The sequence below is a fragment of the Strigops habroptila genome, chromosome 5 (assembly GCF_004027225.2).
Source record: "Strigops habroptila isolate Jane chromosome 5, bStrHab1.2.pri, whole genome shotgun sequence".
NCBI lineage: Eukaryota > Metazoa > Chordata > Aves > Psittaciformes > Psittacidae > Strigops > Strigops habroptila.
In genome coordinates this window covers 45,890,458-45,907,160 of record NC_044281.2, presented here as the reverse complement: position 1 = coordinate 45,907,160, position 16,703 = coordinate 45,890,458, and the positions used below count along the sequence as shown (strand labels likewise).

Below are 16,703 nucleotides of genomic sequence, written 5' to 3'. Positions count from 1 at the left end.
ATCGCTGAGCAGAAAGTACAGAACCTACGTTTCAATTAAGATATAGTGGAATGCGAAAGGTTCAGAGGAGATAAGGCCATGCTTGGGAAAAAAAAATATAAAATTCAAATTCATCCTTGATGATAACTTGACCTCATGAGTTGAGTTTTCAGTACAAATCTGAATGCTTCCTACCTAGCAATGGCAATGCAGTTTTATCAGGATCAGGCTTCCCCAAAGTATTTTGCTGTTAGTTACAGAGTAATTCCTTAAAACCATTCAGAATATAGGGCCAAGGTAGGATATTATTGCCTTCAAATTTACAAGCACTTTAGGTGGAGGTGAGAAAGCTTCAGGCAGAGCCCGTGCAACAGATGGCCAATGCATGGTGATTATTTACTTTTTTTTCTATAACACCTCGTGTTGTGACTTAATCCACCGGGAACTTGCTCTGTTCCTGATCAGCGTGGACTTCACTTCCACTTTTTGGTAGAGACAATACTACTTCTGGTTTAGCTCAATATCAAGTCAACAGCAATTTCACATCTGAGCAGCTGATTCTAAGGGACAGTTTTCTCTGCAGACAGCTAAAGGCAAACAAATCACCTTTTTTTAAAAAAAAAAAAAAAAGTCTGTGAGAAAAATCCTCCTGTGTACCTATGGAGGAAGTTGACCAGAGCCAATCTGCTCCTCACTGGGTCGCTTAGCTCCTGCAAAGGTTCTGCTCCTGACAGAAGGTCTCCACCAAGCTTCTCCAGCCATCGCATGTTTTGAAGCAGGGAGAGAAGTTTGGGGATTTTTAGTCTCTTCCTCGTGTATCTATGCTATTGGATCAGCAGATCAGTGTTAAAATGTACTTTTTTTCTTTTAAAATGCAGTTCTTTTCTTTAAATGCAAAGGATTTTTCTCTCATCATAATTGACCACATGTTTAATTAGTTGGGAAATCAAGGTCGTTAAAGAGCAAAAAGGAGCTGTATTTATTTTCTGTGCACTAGTTCCTTTTTGATTTGGCTTACCACACATGATGCAGCCCTGTTGTGTAAATCGGAGCTTGCAAAGTGCTGCGGAGCTGCTCAGTGAATAACTCTTTGCAGGATTTGGCCCAGCAATAGCAATTTTATGATTCCTTGTGTTTTCCTCTGACCCTTTCACTGCTAAGAACTATCCAGATCTGCTCCTCCAGGGAAATTTGCAATACCTTCACTTTGCAATTCCCCTGAATGCTTATGCTACTTTTTTGAGATATGAATGTAATATTTTTATCAATGCTTGCATTCTTGAATCAAACGTTAGATATAGTCCCAAAGATATATGCAATGCAGAGACCACAATGAAGTACTTAAAAATATAACCGTTGAGTTGATATGAAAACTCAGAATGTTTCCCACAAGTGTGGAAATAAATCACAGAAAAAAGCTGAATGTTCTTCAATATATAACACATGATATTTCAAAATGTTTAGTGTTTTAGCTAAAGAATCAGCAAAGTTTTGTAGCTGAAGGGCCATATGCCCTATTTTAATAAAAAGGAATCCATAAAAAATAAATTACTTTCACTAAGTATATGCAAATTCCAATGTAAGCAATCAGTGCAAAATTAATTTTGCCAGAACTGATTAAAAGCATTAATAAATCTATATGCAGTATTGCTTCAATCTGATACTGTAAATTTATTATACTTCCTGTAAGATTAATTATAATGCTACAATAACATATTACGATGCCAGAACATATTACTGTACATTCTGTTAATAACAGTTAAGCACAACCTAAGTTGTAATTATGGACTGTAACAAAGTAATTTGATAGTGATTGTTTTCTTTAACTGTTAATGTTAGATGGGAAACAAAATGTGTATGTGCTTGTGTTCATTATATTTTTCTCTTTAACACAATACCTAATTAAACCCACGAAACCCCACAGCATTTGTTCTCACAGATTCCCTTCACATTTTTTTGCTACTCACCAAAATTGTCAGCCTGCTTGAGATAAGAGAAGGTTAAAAACAACAGTTTAAGTTATTCAAGGTTGTTTTGCATTCTTGTCCTGCACTGGAGACAACTTTCTTTCTTTCCCTCTGATTTTAAACACATTGTGGCCTTTACAGCACTCACCATTTCAGATCTTCAGATTAGTGAGTGTTTCCAGTCAGTGCATTTCAGCCACCCAAACAAACCTTCCTCCCATTCACCCAGCACCCCACTCCTCATCGCAGCAGCATCACCCAGCACATCACTTCAAGCAGGCAACAAAAATACTCCACACTAACAAACAAAAAGAACTAAAACCCCCTTTTAAAAACTAGGTGGCAAACGTAAAACGCAAGCATCCCACAGGGAGCTACTCAAGCTTTATGATGGGTTTTTTCCAGCTCCAAAAATCTGGAGTGGTAACAGTCAGTTTAATTGGGCTGAAGTTTGCAAGACATTGGGCATTTCTTTGATAATATATCTATAGCTTGTGCCATATTTTAGACTGTTGCTCTTGAACACTGAGAGTGCACGGAGGGAGGAGAATATAACTTTGGGAACACAAAACGTGAGCTATTTTAGCATACTGTACACAAACTCCAAGTGGCAAACAGTGTGTTTTTGGAGAACTACCAAAAGAAATTATTCAAGTTAAGCTTTATTTTGGATATATTCCTGATTAAGCCTGAGCACAATGAAAAAAACAGTGTGAAGGCACAATTCTGAATGACATCTGTGCTTAGAGCTTCAGAGGACTGCTTACTGTCATAAAACTCTGTGTGCCACCAGCTGGGGGCCAGGGATTTAAAGATGTCAGGAGGACCTGGTCTCTCAGATGGGATAAAGATCAGAAGGAAAGCTGTCCAGGTGATGCCCAAGCCCCTGAACAAGCCTATCTGTGCTCTCATTCAAATGATAATGAGTGTGTAAATCACATCTGTTCTCCCTCTGTGCCTGTATCCTTGTCACCTGAATAGCATCCCCACCAGGTATCAAATGAGCTCCAGGAAATAGGTTTCTTTTTTATCCAACTTCACTCTGAAATGAGAAAATAAGCGCCCTGGCCAGGAGGCCTGCAAACCAAAAGGGATTGCAGCCTTTGGGCTCCTCGCCACCAAGGAGGCTTAATTGTGGTCGGCGACGCCAAGAGCCTAAAACAAACACAGGCACAGAGCTGGATGCTGGACTCCCTTTTGCAACAGCCACATAAAAGTAGGTTGATAATTAGTGGCCATTGACTTTAATGATGTAACGTGCTAATAATGGCATTGAAAATCACCCCTCATTGTCTGTAATACCAACCTCCTTCTTACCTAGCTGAAACATGTCTGCACCCGGACCAAAAAATGCCTACATATAAAGGTATTAATCGCTTTACAATTAAAATATTTGTCAATGTTTCATTTTCTAAAACTGCAGTGAAGACCCTTATTTAGTCTCTCAAATGTAAAGAAAATTTGGATCTAAGGGTTTATTTCACCTCTGAGTGCATCTTCCCTTTGCTTCCATAATTTCTTTTTTTTTTTTCCCTCCGTTTTTTTTTTTTTTTTTATAAGAGGCATGAAAGAGTGAGTAAGTGTGAATGCCTAGGTACCTGGGGTATGGAAAGGTGGTAATTAGCACAGCAGGATAATTGATGTGTAGATTGCAGCATGAACAAATGCTTTGACTTGTTTGTTCTTCTCACTCTTCCGCATTCAGTCTCTTCTCCCTCTCCTTTATTTATTTATTTATTAATCCAGCCTAGCTAATGAACACCTCACTTTGCTTAGTTAAGTTGATAAGAGATATATAACCATTTAAATGGAGGGAGGGTTTCCCTCCTTTGTATGAAACGAGGAAAGGACTTTTCGTTATACTTTCTCTTTTGCTCTGCATCAAAAACTTTGACGAAGGCAAGGAAGGACTCTATAAATGTGGAATTAGAAGACAGTGGGATTTCATTACCAGCATTTGCTGAAGCACTACACTATGGGCATCAACAATACTTTCTTGGTATGTTGTCATTTAAAAACTAATTGAAAAAAAATTGGAGAGAACCCAAGTTTTTCACACAGCCACAGAATAATGAAGAATTACATCCCATAGAGGACAATGAAATTGCCCGTGTATATGAAGCTATGTCCGTGTGCAAGGCTTCAAAAGACCAAGGCCTTTTGTTATACTGCATTTGGCAAAGGCATTAGGAGGCTTCAGTATACATCTGGAGCAGGTATTTTCTGATGGTGGGGAGATAAAAGGGTATAACACTTGGTTATTTCAGTTTAAATTATGATACAGGGAAAAATAATAGGTCAGTGAGGGTTTTTTGTTGCCTTCGTGTAAAACAAACAGATCTTTGTTTCCTAAAATGATGATGTACAGACCATTCGTCCCCAATGATCCTTTGGGGTATATGGAGAAAATAAATGTAAAAATAAGCACAGAAATTCCGTTTAATATGCACAAGTGAGTGTTTTCCTCCCCAAATGGCATGCCGACTATGCAGACTTGCTGTTATATTTTTAACTTAATGCACAGCGTATTAGCCATTACGTCCTCAGAGTGAACGCATGTCATCCTGAATTGAAGGTGAGTGCCACATGGCAGGGATCCCTGCGCCTGTGTGGGGCTCAGTGCTGAACCAGGATCTCTCGTCTGTAAAAATCTGTTACGAGCCCAATCCTGCAATACTCCTTCCGGTAAAACTGCCATTAGCTACAGGAGCTGATACTGTTAATTTACATTTTGCTAGCTGTAGACTCAAGTTACTAACCGTTCCTTGTTCTAGGGACAGATTTAGACCTAATGATGAAATTATACCTTTTCGCAATAGCTGTTGCCCTTGGACATGCTTGGAAGTTTTATGGCAGTACTGCATCTGCTTCTGCAATTGCAAAACCAGCTTTCTGAAGCTCCTTAGCTATACTACCTGCAGAAAGTGTGCAAATTCCTTCCTTGCTTCTAATGCAGGAGCAATTAGTTTTACTTTATCAGTCTAAACACACACAGACAATTACTGTTCCCAGTGTCTTGCTGTGTTTTCTCCTGCTGCCACATTGTGACTAGCCAGTTTGATCTTTGTTCCATTGGAGATAATCCTGTTTAACTACTCTACAAGACTGTCTGCTAATAGGCTGATCGCAACTCTGGAGCACCTCAGATCTCAGTAAAGAGTATCTCCCCTTCACTGTATGAGAGGCTACTAGCAAAATCAAATAGTTATGGAGATCCTCTGATGTCACTCAGAAGTCCTTGGGTAATATGAGCTGTGGTGGTGTGGAGACCACCACTACGGCAAGAAGGCAGAAGAAAGTGTGAGGAGCTTATAGCCCCTTCAAATATTCCTACTTCTACAGACCTTCATAATTTTTTATTACGGGCCATGCTCTGCTCTTCTTGTATCTTCAAGTTACCCCTGTGTCAATCTCTGAACTGCTTCTCTTTGCACACCTCCAGGCTACACTGCTTCCTATCAGCTAATGAAACTCATGGAAGAAGCATCTTTGGGTGACCCAAGAAGCACAGACACTGTGAGTGGGCCCACAGAAGGAAAAAGACAGCAAAATAAACCATCGAAAAGAAAATCTGCTAATCAATGCCCCTCTTTTTCACCTAGCATTGGTATATGCTCCGCGGGTGAGTTTGAGTGCGGTGGAGTATTGGAGCCCCAGAACCACCAGGAAAACACAGGGTGTTTGCTCCTGCTCCCTGAGTGACTTGTCCCCCTCCCCCATGGCAGGGACTTCCTTGTCTACTATTCTATCACTCTCTTGCCATGACTTTTAGGAAGCTTGTGAAGTATTTAGCATTATTAGTAAAATAGACTCTACTGATAAAACACACAGCAAATGAATCATGTATGAACTAGGGCAAAAGGTCTTTTCAGCAAGTGAGTTTCATGTTCAGCCCCAACACCCCTCCCCGAGGGCAGGCAGGAATTCAGCAGCTCAGGGCTGCACCTTTGTCTGACCCTGGCATGCACCAAGCCTGCAACCAGCTGCAGTGGCCACGCGCCACAGGTGTCTGTGGCACGAGCAAGTGGAAGTTGGGCTGTGATCTGACTCTGCTTTCCTTCGCTGGTCTGGGAGACAGGTAAGCAGGCAAGGCACACCCTGCTTACAAAAGCATCAAGCAAAGCACTGCAGAAAGCTGAATAATAAAGGCAATATTCATGACAAGATACGTCGCCTTGTTGACCTGCAGCAATTTTTCTTTCTGCCAGGGAGCAGGTTAGGCACTGTCCACCTATGGAGTGTGGTCTTCAATTGCACCTACAGAGATTTCTAACCACAAAAAGCAGAAAGCAGGCTAGGGAAGGGAGTATTAGAGTTCCAGCAAGTTGGTTGCTAGCTTTCCAAGCACAGAGAGCAAATTGAAGTGTATTATTAGCTCTTTATTTGCCTCAAAAGCTGATGAAGAAGACGCTGGAAACCATACTATTCAACTGCCAAATAACTAAAAAAATTCCAATAGCGTCTGACATATGAGCCAAGGAACCCACTGAAAAATACATTTGCATCCAAACCATAATGCACTGAGCTATGATCTCGTTCTGAGGTTTTTTACTGGTTTTTTGTTGTTGTTTTATTTGGTTTTGGTTCTTTGAGTAAGAAAGGAGGAAAAAAAGATTAAGCCTTATGTTAGCATGGTCTTATGGAGGAGAGCAGGGAAAGTCACCATTAGTCCCCTCGCTGTAGTGCTTCTGCTGGACGTGAGCAATGATTTTCTCCAGCTCTCCTATGGGGACAGCGAGGTGGCAACTCCACACTGCCCTCCCACGTAAGCTGACATATCTCAGAGCCAAGACCTGACTCCTCCATGTCCTCCCAGTAAGCAGAGGAAAAAGTGAGGAGCTGTTGTCCTCTCCAAGCCCCTGCCCTGGCTTGCAAGTCCTGCCCAGCCGTCACGGCTACCCCAGCAGCTCAGGGGAAATGCCACTTCCCAAAGAAAGAGCCAATTACTTTCACATCTAAGCTAAATAAATGATTTCCAGACTCCTGATCAAACCTCTCTGTTACTGGCATTCATGTTTCAGTTCAGAAATTATGAACAGGACAGCACAGGTTTATCTTAAAAGCAGCTGGTATTTGAGAAGGAAAAATAGCCTGTTTTTTTAAAAAAATAAGCTTTAACATAAAAATGCTTGCAAGACTGGCAATTCTTATTAAAAGCTAGCTTTTTCACCAGCTAATTTTCCAGATTTCTCACAGCTCTGGAGCAGAGAATTTGGGGAACAAGGAGAACATAGGTGGGAAAAATATACGAAAAGAAAACATGTAAAAGAAAACACATTTAAATTTGTTTCCACATATGAGATCATATTTCTGGCACTTTGTAGAAGTCCTATGGAAGCTGTTATTTCCAATATAAGAATACTACAGTGACTAAATTGGTGTTAAATTTAAATCTATTCAGGAAGTAATAGTCAATCTGCATTCCATGTAAAGACTCTCACAGGCAAAATTACTTATACAAGGTAAAGTTGGCAAAAGGAAGTCCAATGAAAGAAAAGAAATTACATGTATTAACCCAACACTTCCCAGCTAAATACTTTTGTACTTCAATAGTCTTTCCTCAGGAAAACAGAGTTTCAGCCAGTGTGAGAGTACCACATTCTGTTAAAGTGGAAGTGATGTTTCAGGAACTGCTATTTTAGATGCATTATGAAACAATATAAGTCCATGTGATCTTTTAAAGTAAGTGTCACTATTTGCAGACAGTTTTTTACTAATAGTTTAATTCCACATGAAGTGTAAAATGCATTCTGCAAATGTGCAGCAATGTAATTGGATAGATGTTTTCGCAGATGTGTATTTAATTTTACAAGTTTTGAACCTTCTTTGCATTTATTAATTAATTTCTACAACATTTAGGTCCAAATTTTGCCACACACATGCAGCCTCAAGGAGGGCTGATTTTAATTATATTCGTACAAGTTTTATGCCAGTGTAACTACTGACTTAAAGCAAGCCTCTTAGACCCTGATTTGCATCAATCTAACTTTGACTAGAATCAGACTCAGTTGAAGATGCGTGGAAATAACTTTGCCAGAATTTCCCTCTGGGTTCTTTTTACTATTGGTTGTACAGAGTAAATAATTATTTTGGGCCAACACATGTTAAAAGTTTAAATATTTTAAAAACATGGGGCAAAGGAATACCTGCTTTTCAGAGGACTCTTTATAAGCTCATACATACTTTCCTGGCTTGATTTTGCTGTTCTCTTTTGGAGAAGCCTTTTGTCATGTGCATATTATCATAGGAATAAAAAATGGATTAAAAAAAAAAATAAAATCAGTACCTCAAATTTAAGCAGTGATGAAGCTTAAGCTATGTGACAGCCAACCTGCCACCTCTTGGATGCGGTGAGGCAAGGGCATGCCTACGCACACAGATGGAAGTCCTGCAGAAAAGCCATACAAGAAAACCGTAGCCAAGGAGAAAAGGCGGGAGAACACACTCCTTTCCAGAATGCATGCTCTGCGCAGGTATCAACCCTCCCGAAGGCAGCTGCAAAGTGGCCAGATGGTACCATCAGCTTGATCTGAGGTCTCCATCTATAGGCTCCTTGAAATGGCTTTAAGGTGAAGCTCTTGGCACAGTTTATTGTCATGGGATGGCCATCTGAGGCCAGGCACAGTGAGGAGAACCGCAAAAGGGCATTAAGGTAAAGAGGGGAACCACTACATCTCTACACAGCACCATGGTGCACCATGACATCTTTCAACCAAATGGGCCACTTTGGCTGTTGGTCTCCCCCCATTGCTCACACAGGCTGAGCTGGTGGGACCTGTGTCCTCTCCTCTCACCTTCACTGCCTGTCCCAAACTTTATCAGCCTGCTTGATGTACCTATGGGATTTAGATGCTCTCTGCTGTGTGCTTGCACCCTTGGGGCCCCAAAAGCTGCTGTTAACTCTTGCTGTGCCCAGCCAAACTTCTTCTAAGCCACTTCCCCATCCTCTTGCAAGGCACAATGTAACCATCAGCCCTCCACCTTGAGTGGTCTCATCTCTACATTTCCTCTTCCCTTCCTCAGAGGCAGAGGTGATCGCACACTGGTGCCATGCTCCTAACAGCATTGAAGGTGAGAAGCCACTGTCCTGTAAGGCACAGGCCATCTTCAGAGGAACCACAGACCCCAGAGGAGGGACGAAACACCAGAAAGCCTGTTGAATTGGTCTGGTGGTCTGCTAGGGACTTCTGCAGAGTGGTGAATTGCAGCCTTTGTGCTTTTTTGGGACCTGCACATTTTTCTGTGTGCCACAGGACAAGCCACTCCACAATGTTACTAGTCTTGTGATGCAGAAAGAGACGAAACCCTTTCATGAAGTCTGGGCTGTGTAAGGCTTTGTACACTACATTCTTTTGGCCAATTTGCCATTATTTGTATAATGGGCCCTATTGTGCTTTTCTAGGCCTGGATAAAGTGACCTGTGTGTGCACATGCATGTATGTGAGTGCAAAGGACACCCCTGGGAGACCCTGAGCTCCTGGCATGCCAGTCCCAGGAGCCCCTCACTGTAGTGACACCCATGGCACCCCACTCTAGCCAGCTTCACTTAGCACATCGAGGTGACTTCACTAACCAAGGTCACCCTCTCTCTTTGCTGTTTCAGGGTGAGCTAAGTGAAGAAAATGTACTCGTCTGGTTTCCTCCACTTCATTGCTGGTTTATTTACAAAGCATGCCAAAAGTGGGCTGATTACTTATTTAGTTGTATTTTTGATCATAATGATTTGATTCACCCATAAATTTCACCCTACTTGAGATGGTTAGCTTTAGAGATATCATTACATATTTACACTTTAACTGTTTAATTAGGGCCTAATTCTGCCACCATCACTCCCACCCGACCAATGCCTCACTGTGTAACAAGTCCAATTACAATGAAGAAGTAAAAAATCAATTGCACTGCTTAATTACAGTTTGTCCTAAATACGCTAGGTCTGTTCGGTTTGCTCCCTGGACTTAAAGAAGTTGTATTTTCATCATCACCAAAATGATACTCGGATGCCTCACTTCTCACTTGCTAAACAAAGTTTGAATATTTTCCTAAGTTATCTAAACTTTTCCCATTGCAGGGAGAGCTCAGGGGTTTCTCTGAAGTAGGGAGGGGAGGCTGGCCTGTAGGGGTGGCAAAACGAGGAGGTGGCTTAGGACAGGCTTCTGGCCATGTGTCTGGTTAACCCAGAGCTGTCTGTCCACTCGCAGGAGTGAACCAGGGCAGAATTTACTGTCTTGTCTGCCGTTGCTGCTGTTATTTCCTATATAGTCTCCAATGTGAGGAGGTAGGAGGAGGACTCATTGGCTGGTGAATTATTTATTACAAATATTATTAATGAATTATTTATTGCAAATATTTTCTAACATGTGAAAGGGGTAAGCTTTCTAGGGCCTGTTTCCATTTGCTCGTCTTATTCACATCAGCATAAGTCAGTTGCAGAAGCTGTTCCAGTTTACACCAGGAATTCAATGTCCCTGTCCTGTGCACCTCCGGGTAGCAATCTGAGAGTAACCAGAGGCAATGGACCAGTGTGTTTGCACCCTTCCAAAACAAGGACAAGTACACCCTCCCTATCAAAAGAAACAGTCCCTATGGGAAACAAACAGCATCCAAGCAGGAATATTACAGATAAAGCAAACCCAACATCAATTCAAAAGTCTAAACACTTGTTAAACAGTCTGATTTCAGAACATTTCAGCCATACAACATCATTCAACTACTCATCACTGTGAGAACAGGCAATCAGGAAAGCTAATTTCTTAATTAGCTCTGCTCCGGCAGTAATGATTGCAGATCGTGTCAACTAAAATCTGTTTGGATTTCTGTAAATTGGAGTCCGACAGGCCTGCAGTTCCGTCGCCAACCTGATAACTCTCACCCCCCTGTCTTTTGTTTTTCCTTCCAGCCTTTTTCCTGTCGCCATCTCAGTATTTAATCTGACACCACCAGGCAGCGAGAAGGGTTTACTCTTCCCCTTGCTGAGAAAGAGCGCAAGAGAGGAGGAAAAGCAAAACATTTACGTGGGGACAGGAGGGCTGGCTGCACAGGAAACCTGGACCAAACCTAAACTCCTGACAAAAGCCTTTAATCTTTCTCACATTCCTCAAGGCATTCTCCTCCTGTAATAGGACATATTCCTTTCAAGTAAATCCCGATAACGGAATTCTTTTTTTTTTTTTTTTTACAGGAAATGTATATCCTTGTAAGTCTATCATCTTATTTACTTTGAGCGTTATAGATTTTAACTAATTCACAGCCTTTCTTTTATCAGCCAGAACACAAATTCCCTGGGCACCGGTACAAACAGAAACCTGCCCTTGCAATGGGGACTTAAACGAAAGCAAAACAATACAAAACTCCAGCCCCAGGAAGGGCTGAAGTTTTTGTGCCACCACCAGGCTCTTACCTGCGGGTGCTCCAGTTCCAGTGGCACCCATGCTGGCCAGACCCTGGCTGGATTGGGGCATCCCCCTACCCAGGTCAGGTCAAGCAAATCAGATCAAGTTTTCTGCCCCCTTCTCCTCCATCCTTTCTTTCAGGGTCTGAGTCTGCTTTGCCTCGTCTTAACCCTTATGTTTTGCACTCTGAAAACCCAAAGGAGGCATTTGAAGGGGCAAAGGAAGAAGGTGTTAAAGGCATTTTGTATCAGGAGTGCAGTTAGTCCCACCCCAGCCCTCTTCTAGTAGATTAGAAAGATGTTTAGGAAAAGCAGAAAAGTGTTGTCTTGCACCCTGTGCACTTAAGTGATTAACCTAGACATAGTTAACACTAAGCAGAGATAAATGCAAAGAAAAGATGCTATATTTCGTTGCTGCTGTGACCCTGGCCACTGCTGCGTTGTCATTTTGCATTGCTCAATACGTGGCAAAAAGGAGTTGAGAAAACAAGAACCAGCCAGGCAGAGCTGGGAGTCTGAGGGCATCCGAACAAAATGTTTGGAGTGTCCTTCAAATATAAAAATAAAACAAGCATTATTACCAACAGCGGTGAGGGTGGCAACACTACTTGTGCAAACAAAAGTCTGGGTGAAACGAAGCCCGAGGCCCAGGCTAGACACCATAGGCGGCAATGCTGAAAGTCAGAAAGCGAAAGGAATCTCATGTAATCACTTACTGAGTTGTTTCTTGTTTCATAAGCTACAGAGAGATCAAGTGCTCAGATCTCTCTGCCATTTTCTGTAGCCCCTTCCATGATGAGGGTACACGTGGTGATATTGGCAGCACCAAAGGGCTGCCCAGGCTCTTCACAGGAGGAAACGTGAACACGAGTTGGGTGAGGAAGAAGCAAAATGCCCTTTCTTTTGTCCCCCCACCTCCTCCCCCCCACTCTCCCTACAAAGGCCATTCTTACAACCTCTGTGTGAAATGCCCAGCTTCAGGGCTGACGCATCAGATGGTCCTCCTGAAGATGCACACTGTTTTGATACAGAGGGCAGCACCAGGCTCTCTCAAAGCACTCCCCAAAGCAGGAGATATTGTCTTATCTACATACTGACTCCATCCCCCTCTTTTGCACTCAATTCCAGGAGTGAAAATACTTAATTCCTTCACCTTCCTACAGCACAGGGGACAATGTTGGGGGTTTTCACCTGCAGGCACAGGACCCGTGCAAAAGTCACCACTCCAGTGTGACAACACCTCCGCCTCCTGTGTGGGCTTAAGCGATGCAGAAGGCATTGTGTGAAGGACGAGGGTTGTTCTCGGTTTTTTTCCCCTTAATGAGTCTAATCTGATTAACATCACCATTCGCTCCCTTGTGTGGAAACAATGCAGAGCCAAATTTAGTAACTGTAGTTTATGCCACATCACCCTGGGTACCTTTGTTCATGGTGCACATCTGGTACCACCAGCATTAACTTTACCCTCAACACCCTCCATCCACGCTGGCACTCAGCATCAGTGGAGTGCAGGTTTGATTGAGACGCTAAATCCAATAAAATCCATCAAATCGTTAGTATATAGACGTGTGTTTGGTAAACCTGCCCATAGTTAACCAAAAGCACAATTTTTACCCCAAAGAGAAGATTTCATTTGGTCTGCATGTGACTAGGGAGCTGATTTCATTTCCTGTAAAACCCCCTCATATACTGCAAAGTTACCTGACTCAGCTGCTTGTAGAAATCAAATTCAGTCTGAGATAACAGCTAATCATTTGTCACAGTAAGAAGCAATTCCCTGAAATCGGAAGGGAAAACCTGCCGCTTCAATCCGCAGGTCTGTCAGATTGCTAGAAATTACATTCTGCTCTGACTAACCTCTGCACTTGGATTGCTAACAACAAGCAGCCCGGTCTATCAAAAGAGAATATCATACAACCAGGAACAGCTTTTGATTTGTTCTATTCCAATAACCTGAGAAAAGTTTATGGACATGCATTGCTGCCTAGACCTCAATTTTCACCAACCTGCATGCTGTTTTGAATTTATAGCTCTGCATCCCCACAGTAATGTAGGTAAAATTTACAGGCTGATTATCTGGTACTTCATAGGAAGCAAATTAGAGTTGATTTTATAACCATAAAACAGATATTTGGTCTTTGATACTTTGAGTAAGGACGGGCAGTTTGGACGCTCCAATTAAAATGCCAAAAAAAAGGGGAAAAAAAAATGATGAACTTTATGGAGAAGGAAGCTTTCAAAATGCAATTTATATTCTTTAGAAATGTTCCCAGAGAGTAAATTAAATGTATACCCTTCTATGTAAACACTATTTGTGCAGCAGTCATGTTATAAGTTTAATAAAAAATGATGTATCACCCCTGTTTGTAAGATTTATAATTCACATGGCAGTAGTGAATCTAGGAGCCTGGCCACAATGAATTTTCTATACTTAACTCTGTTATCTATGTTACAAGGATGCTTACAACATTGGCAAAAAGGGGCAAAAATAGTTCAGTACCTTTACTTGAGGGTTTGGGTTTTTTTAAGGAGACATTATTAAAATTGAAAGCTTGTATCTCAAAAGGCCAGAGTTACCCATGGGGTTAATGTTCTTAGCAAGACATGTTTAGGCAAATCTATCCACTGTACTTTTATTAGCAGGTAATGAAAAGGTGTAAGTTAAAGTGTGAAAGGACTCTGTGTTTTTTGAAAACAGTGCTTCAGCAAATAGCTTTATCTGGCAGAGCCTCTTTGTATTGTAATTACATATAATACAAATCTTCACAATAATTCAGAGAGAGAAAATGCTAATGTGCAGGTTGTGGCAGAAACTAAACCAAAGCAATGAGATTTGCAGCTACAGCTGATTCCCCACCTCACACTGTGATTTTTAACAATTTATTTCCCCGCTTGCACAAGAAGGTTCACGTCTCCACTGTCTCGCTGAACTGCAGCTACAAAAGTTATTTCTCTCAAGCCTCTTTTTCCGGTGTGCTCCTTTTCCTCTTAAAGTACAAAAGGGATACCCTCCCAAACTGTTGATTAAAGTTGATGGGAGTTGGTAGGAGAAACTATGAGGAGTTTCTAGCAGCTAAGCAGGATTTATATTAGGAAATAGCTCCTAACACCCTTCCCAGGTTTCTGCTCATCACTGCTCTAGTTTTGAAAACATGCAAATTTTATCTGACTTACCACAACAGCTTGAAGGGCCAGCTTGGATAAATATGTATTTTTATGATCTCTATTGGTTTTGCACATATGGTATCATCTACCTGATTGATTGTAAGGGCTCCATTGACTAAAAACTAAAGGGATTTTAGTGTATACATTCATTCTGAAAATACATATTCATAGCAAGGCATGCCACAATCCCTTAAATGTGAAGTCGCTGCCATGCTCGCTGTCAGTGTCTGTTGTATACTGAATCACTGGCTGATGGCGCCCGTTGGAGTCCTGACACTTCACCCTCCCGTGGGTGCCCTCCAGCTTCTAGCTGTGTCCCCGACTCCAGTGGAAGAGCAAGGGGCTGGCTGCCCTTCCCACCAGCCACCTCCTCCAAACCATAGCTTTTAGTTCAGAGCATTTCTTTCTTTCTTTCTTTATTAATTTTAATTTCAACAAGGCCAAATTAATTGTTTGCAAAATGAAGAAACAGATCCTACAGCAATCTTATCCCTTTGATAACTCCTCACAATTTGCAACAGAGTTCCCTCTAGCATCAGCCACAGAACAAGGTCTGTATTTCTTTTTAGAGTATTTTTTACTCCTTTCCTTCCTTCTCCCCACCCCCCTCCCTTACCCCTCTTCCCAACCTGGGAGACAGACTATATTAAAAAACACTGTAAAATAAATAACTGCCTTGATGGGGAAATGTGTTGTTTCTTTCCGCCTCTCTTTCACATCCTTATATCTGACCCTCATCTAGATCCCACAGTCAGTGACAGAAATATTGACATCAGCTGGAGAAAGATCAGGTTTCTTTACACAGGGGATGAGTCCTGTAAGCTCTCCTGTGTTGACAGAACCAGGTCCCGTGCTGGTGGGTCCTTCTGGTGGCCTAAAGAAGGTTTAAACACCACTCCTGCTCCACTGTAACCCAAGGGAGCTTTGACATTAACTTTCATACCAGCATCATTACACCTTAAAAATAAAAAGGGATGGATTCTGTTACAGAAGGAGCACTATCTAACTCTTTATGTAGGCTTACTACAGACAGCAAGACATTTCTGTTGGGTAGAGTACCAAGAATACCACAATCTGGGCCAAAATTAATTCAAAAAAAAGCTGAAATGAAGTTAGAAAAAAATTGCTCCACTGTACTTTTACAGTCACGCTATAAACTCCCGATAAACGGACACCACAGTTGAAATGCTGACACAAACCTCTGCTCGGCATCGGGAGCAGGCATGACTGCCTGTTACCTGCTCTGGTGAGAGAATTCATAGGTTCGTGGTTAAGTAGGGGTACTTAGGATTTCTACAGCATTTTCGATTCTATTATAAACACTTGCTCAAAACCCAGCCCTCCAATTTTTGGCCACAGCTTTATCTCAGAAAAGGCTGAATGGGTACTTAAAATATTTTTCAAGAGAAAGAAAGGGAAGAGAGAGAAAGAGAAAGAGAGAGAGAAACCCCTGACCATTCTTCTGAAATTTAAGTAGGCAGCCCTTGAAAGATCACTGAGAAAAGTCTGTATTTTCTCAAGTTTAACTAAATAATTTATGCATACTTTCACTTTGGCATGATGAAGCAATTTTAGCCTTTAAAACCCACAACTACTCAGGAGGGAAAAGGTCTGGTTCCTGCAACTTAAATAATTTAAACATCCAGGTGGAAATGCTTTCAGCGCTGCTCCTTTCTGAGACAAAGGAGGAAGACTCTGAAACTCTGAGTCACCAAGAAGAAAAGGATTGATAAAAGAGCCAACCTCGGATACATTCAATATTGAGAGGAAATCCAGCATTGTTTGCTGGAAAAAAATGACCAGAGACACACCTGAAGTACATAAATCCACTAGGTAAAAATGCTTAGGAAAAAAGTTATTAGCCTAGAGCTACAACAAACATGCTTTCCAAAAGAGCATGGCAAAAATGTCCCTCTGCCCTCTAACCCAAGTCACAAATGGTTTGTGTACGCTTAAGGGTTAGGCAGATGTTAAGGGTCACTGAAGAAGCTGTGTGAAAAACTGCACCGCCAGCACAGACTTCTGAATTTACAGAAATGAGTATGTTGTCTAACTCAGCTTCATGCCGATGAGAAATGAAAAAGTACCCAGGCTACTTTGCTCTTTCCTGCATTAGACGATAGATGTGAAACTCTTGAGATATATGCAAAAAAAATTATCAGCTTTAAAGACAGGTAAGAATGGCCCTCTGAGTCAGTGTCTGA

General features: G+C 41.7%; 1 protein-coding gene and 1 long non-coding RNA gene across 3 annotated transcripts in view; both read right to left on the bottom strand.

The window, feature by feature from the left end:
* The window catches only part of LOC115608586, a 20,295-nt gene extending 5,770 nt beyond the window's left edge, over nt 1–14,525 (bottom strand). Inside the window, exons 1-2 of the long non-coding RNA XR_003991591.1 lie at nt 14,515–14,525; nt 5,892–5,897 (exon numbers count right to left, since the gene is read on the bottom strand). This is a non-coding gene — a long non-coding RNA (uncharacterized LOC115608586). The remainder of the gene's footprint in view (nt 1–5,891; nt 5,898–14,514) is intronic.
* The window catches only part of ZEB2 (zinc finger E-box binding homeobox 2), a 115,935-nt gene that overhangs the window by 46,670 nt on the left and 52,562 nt on the right, over nt 1–16,703 (bottom strand). The window lies entirely within an intron of this gene.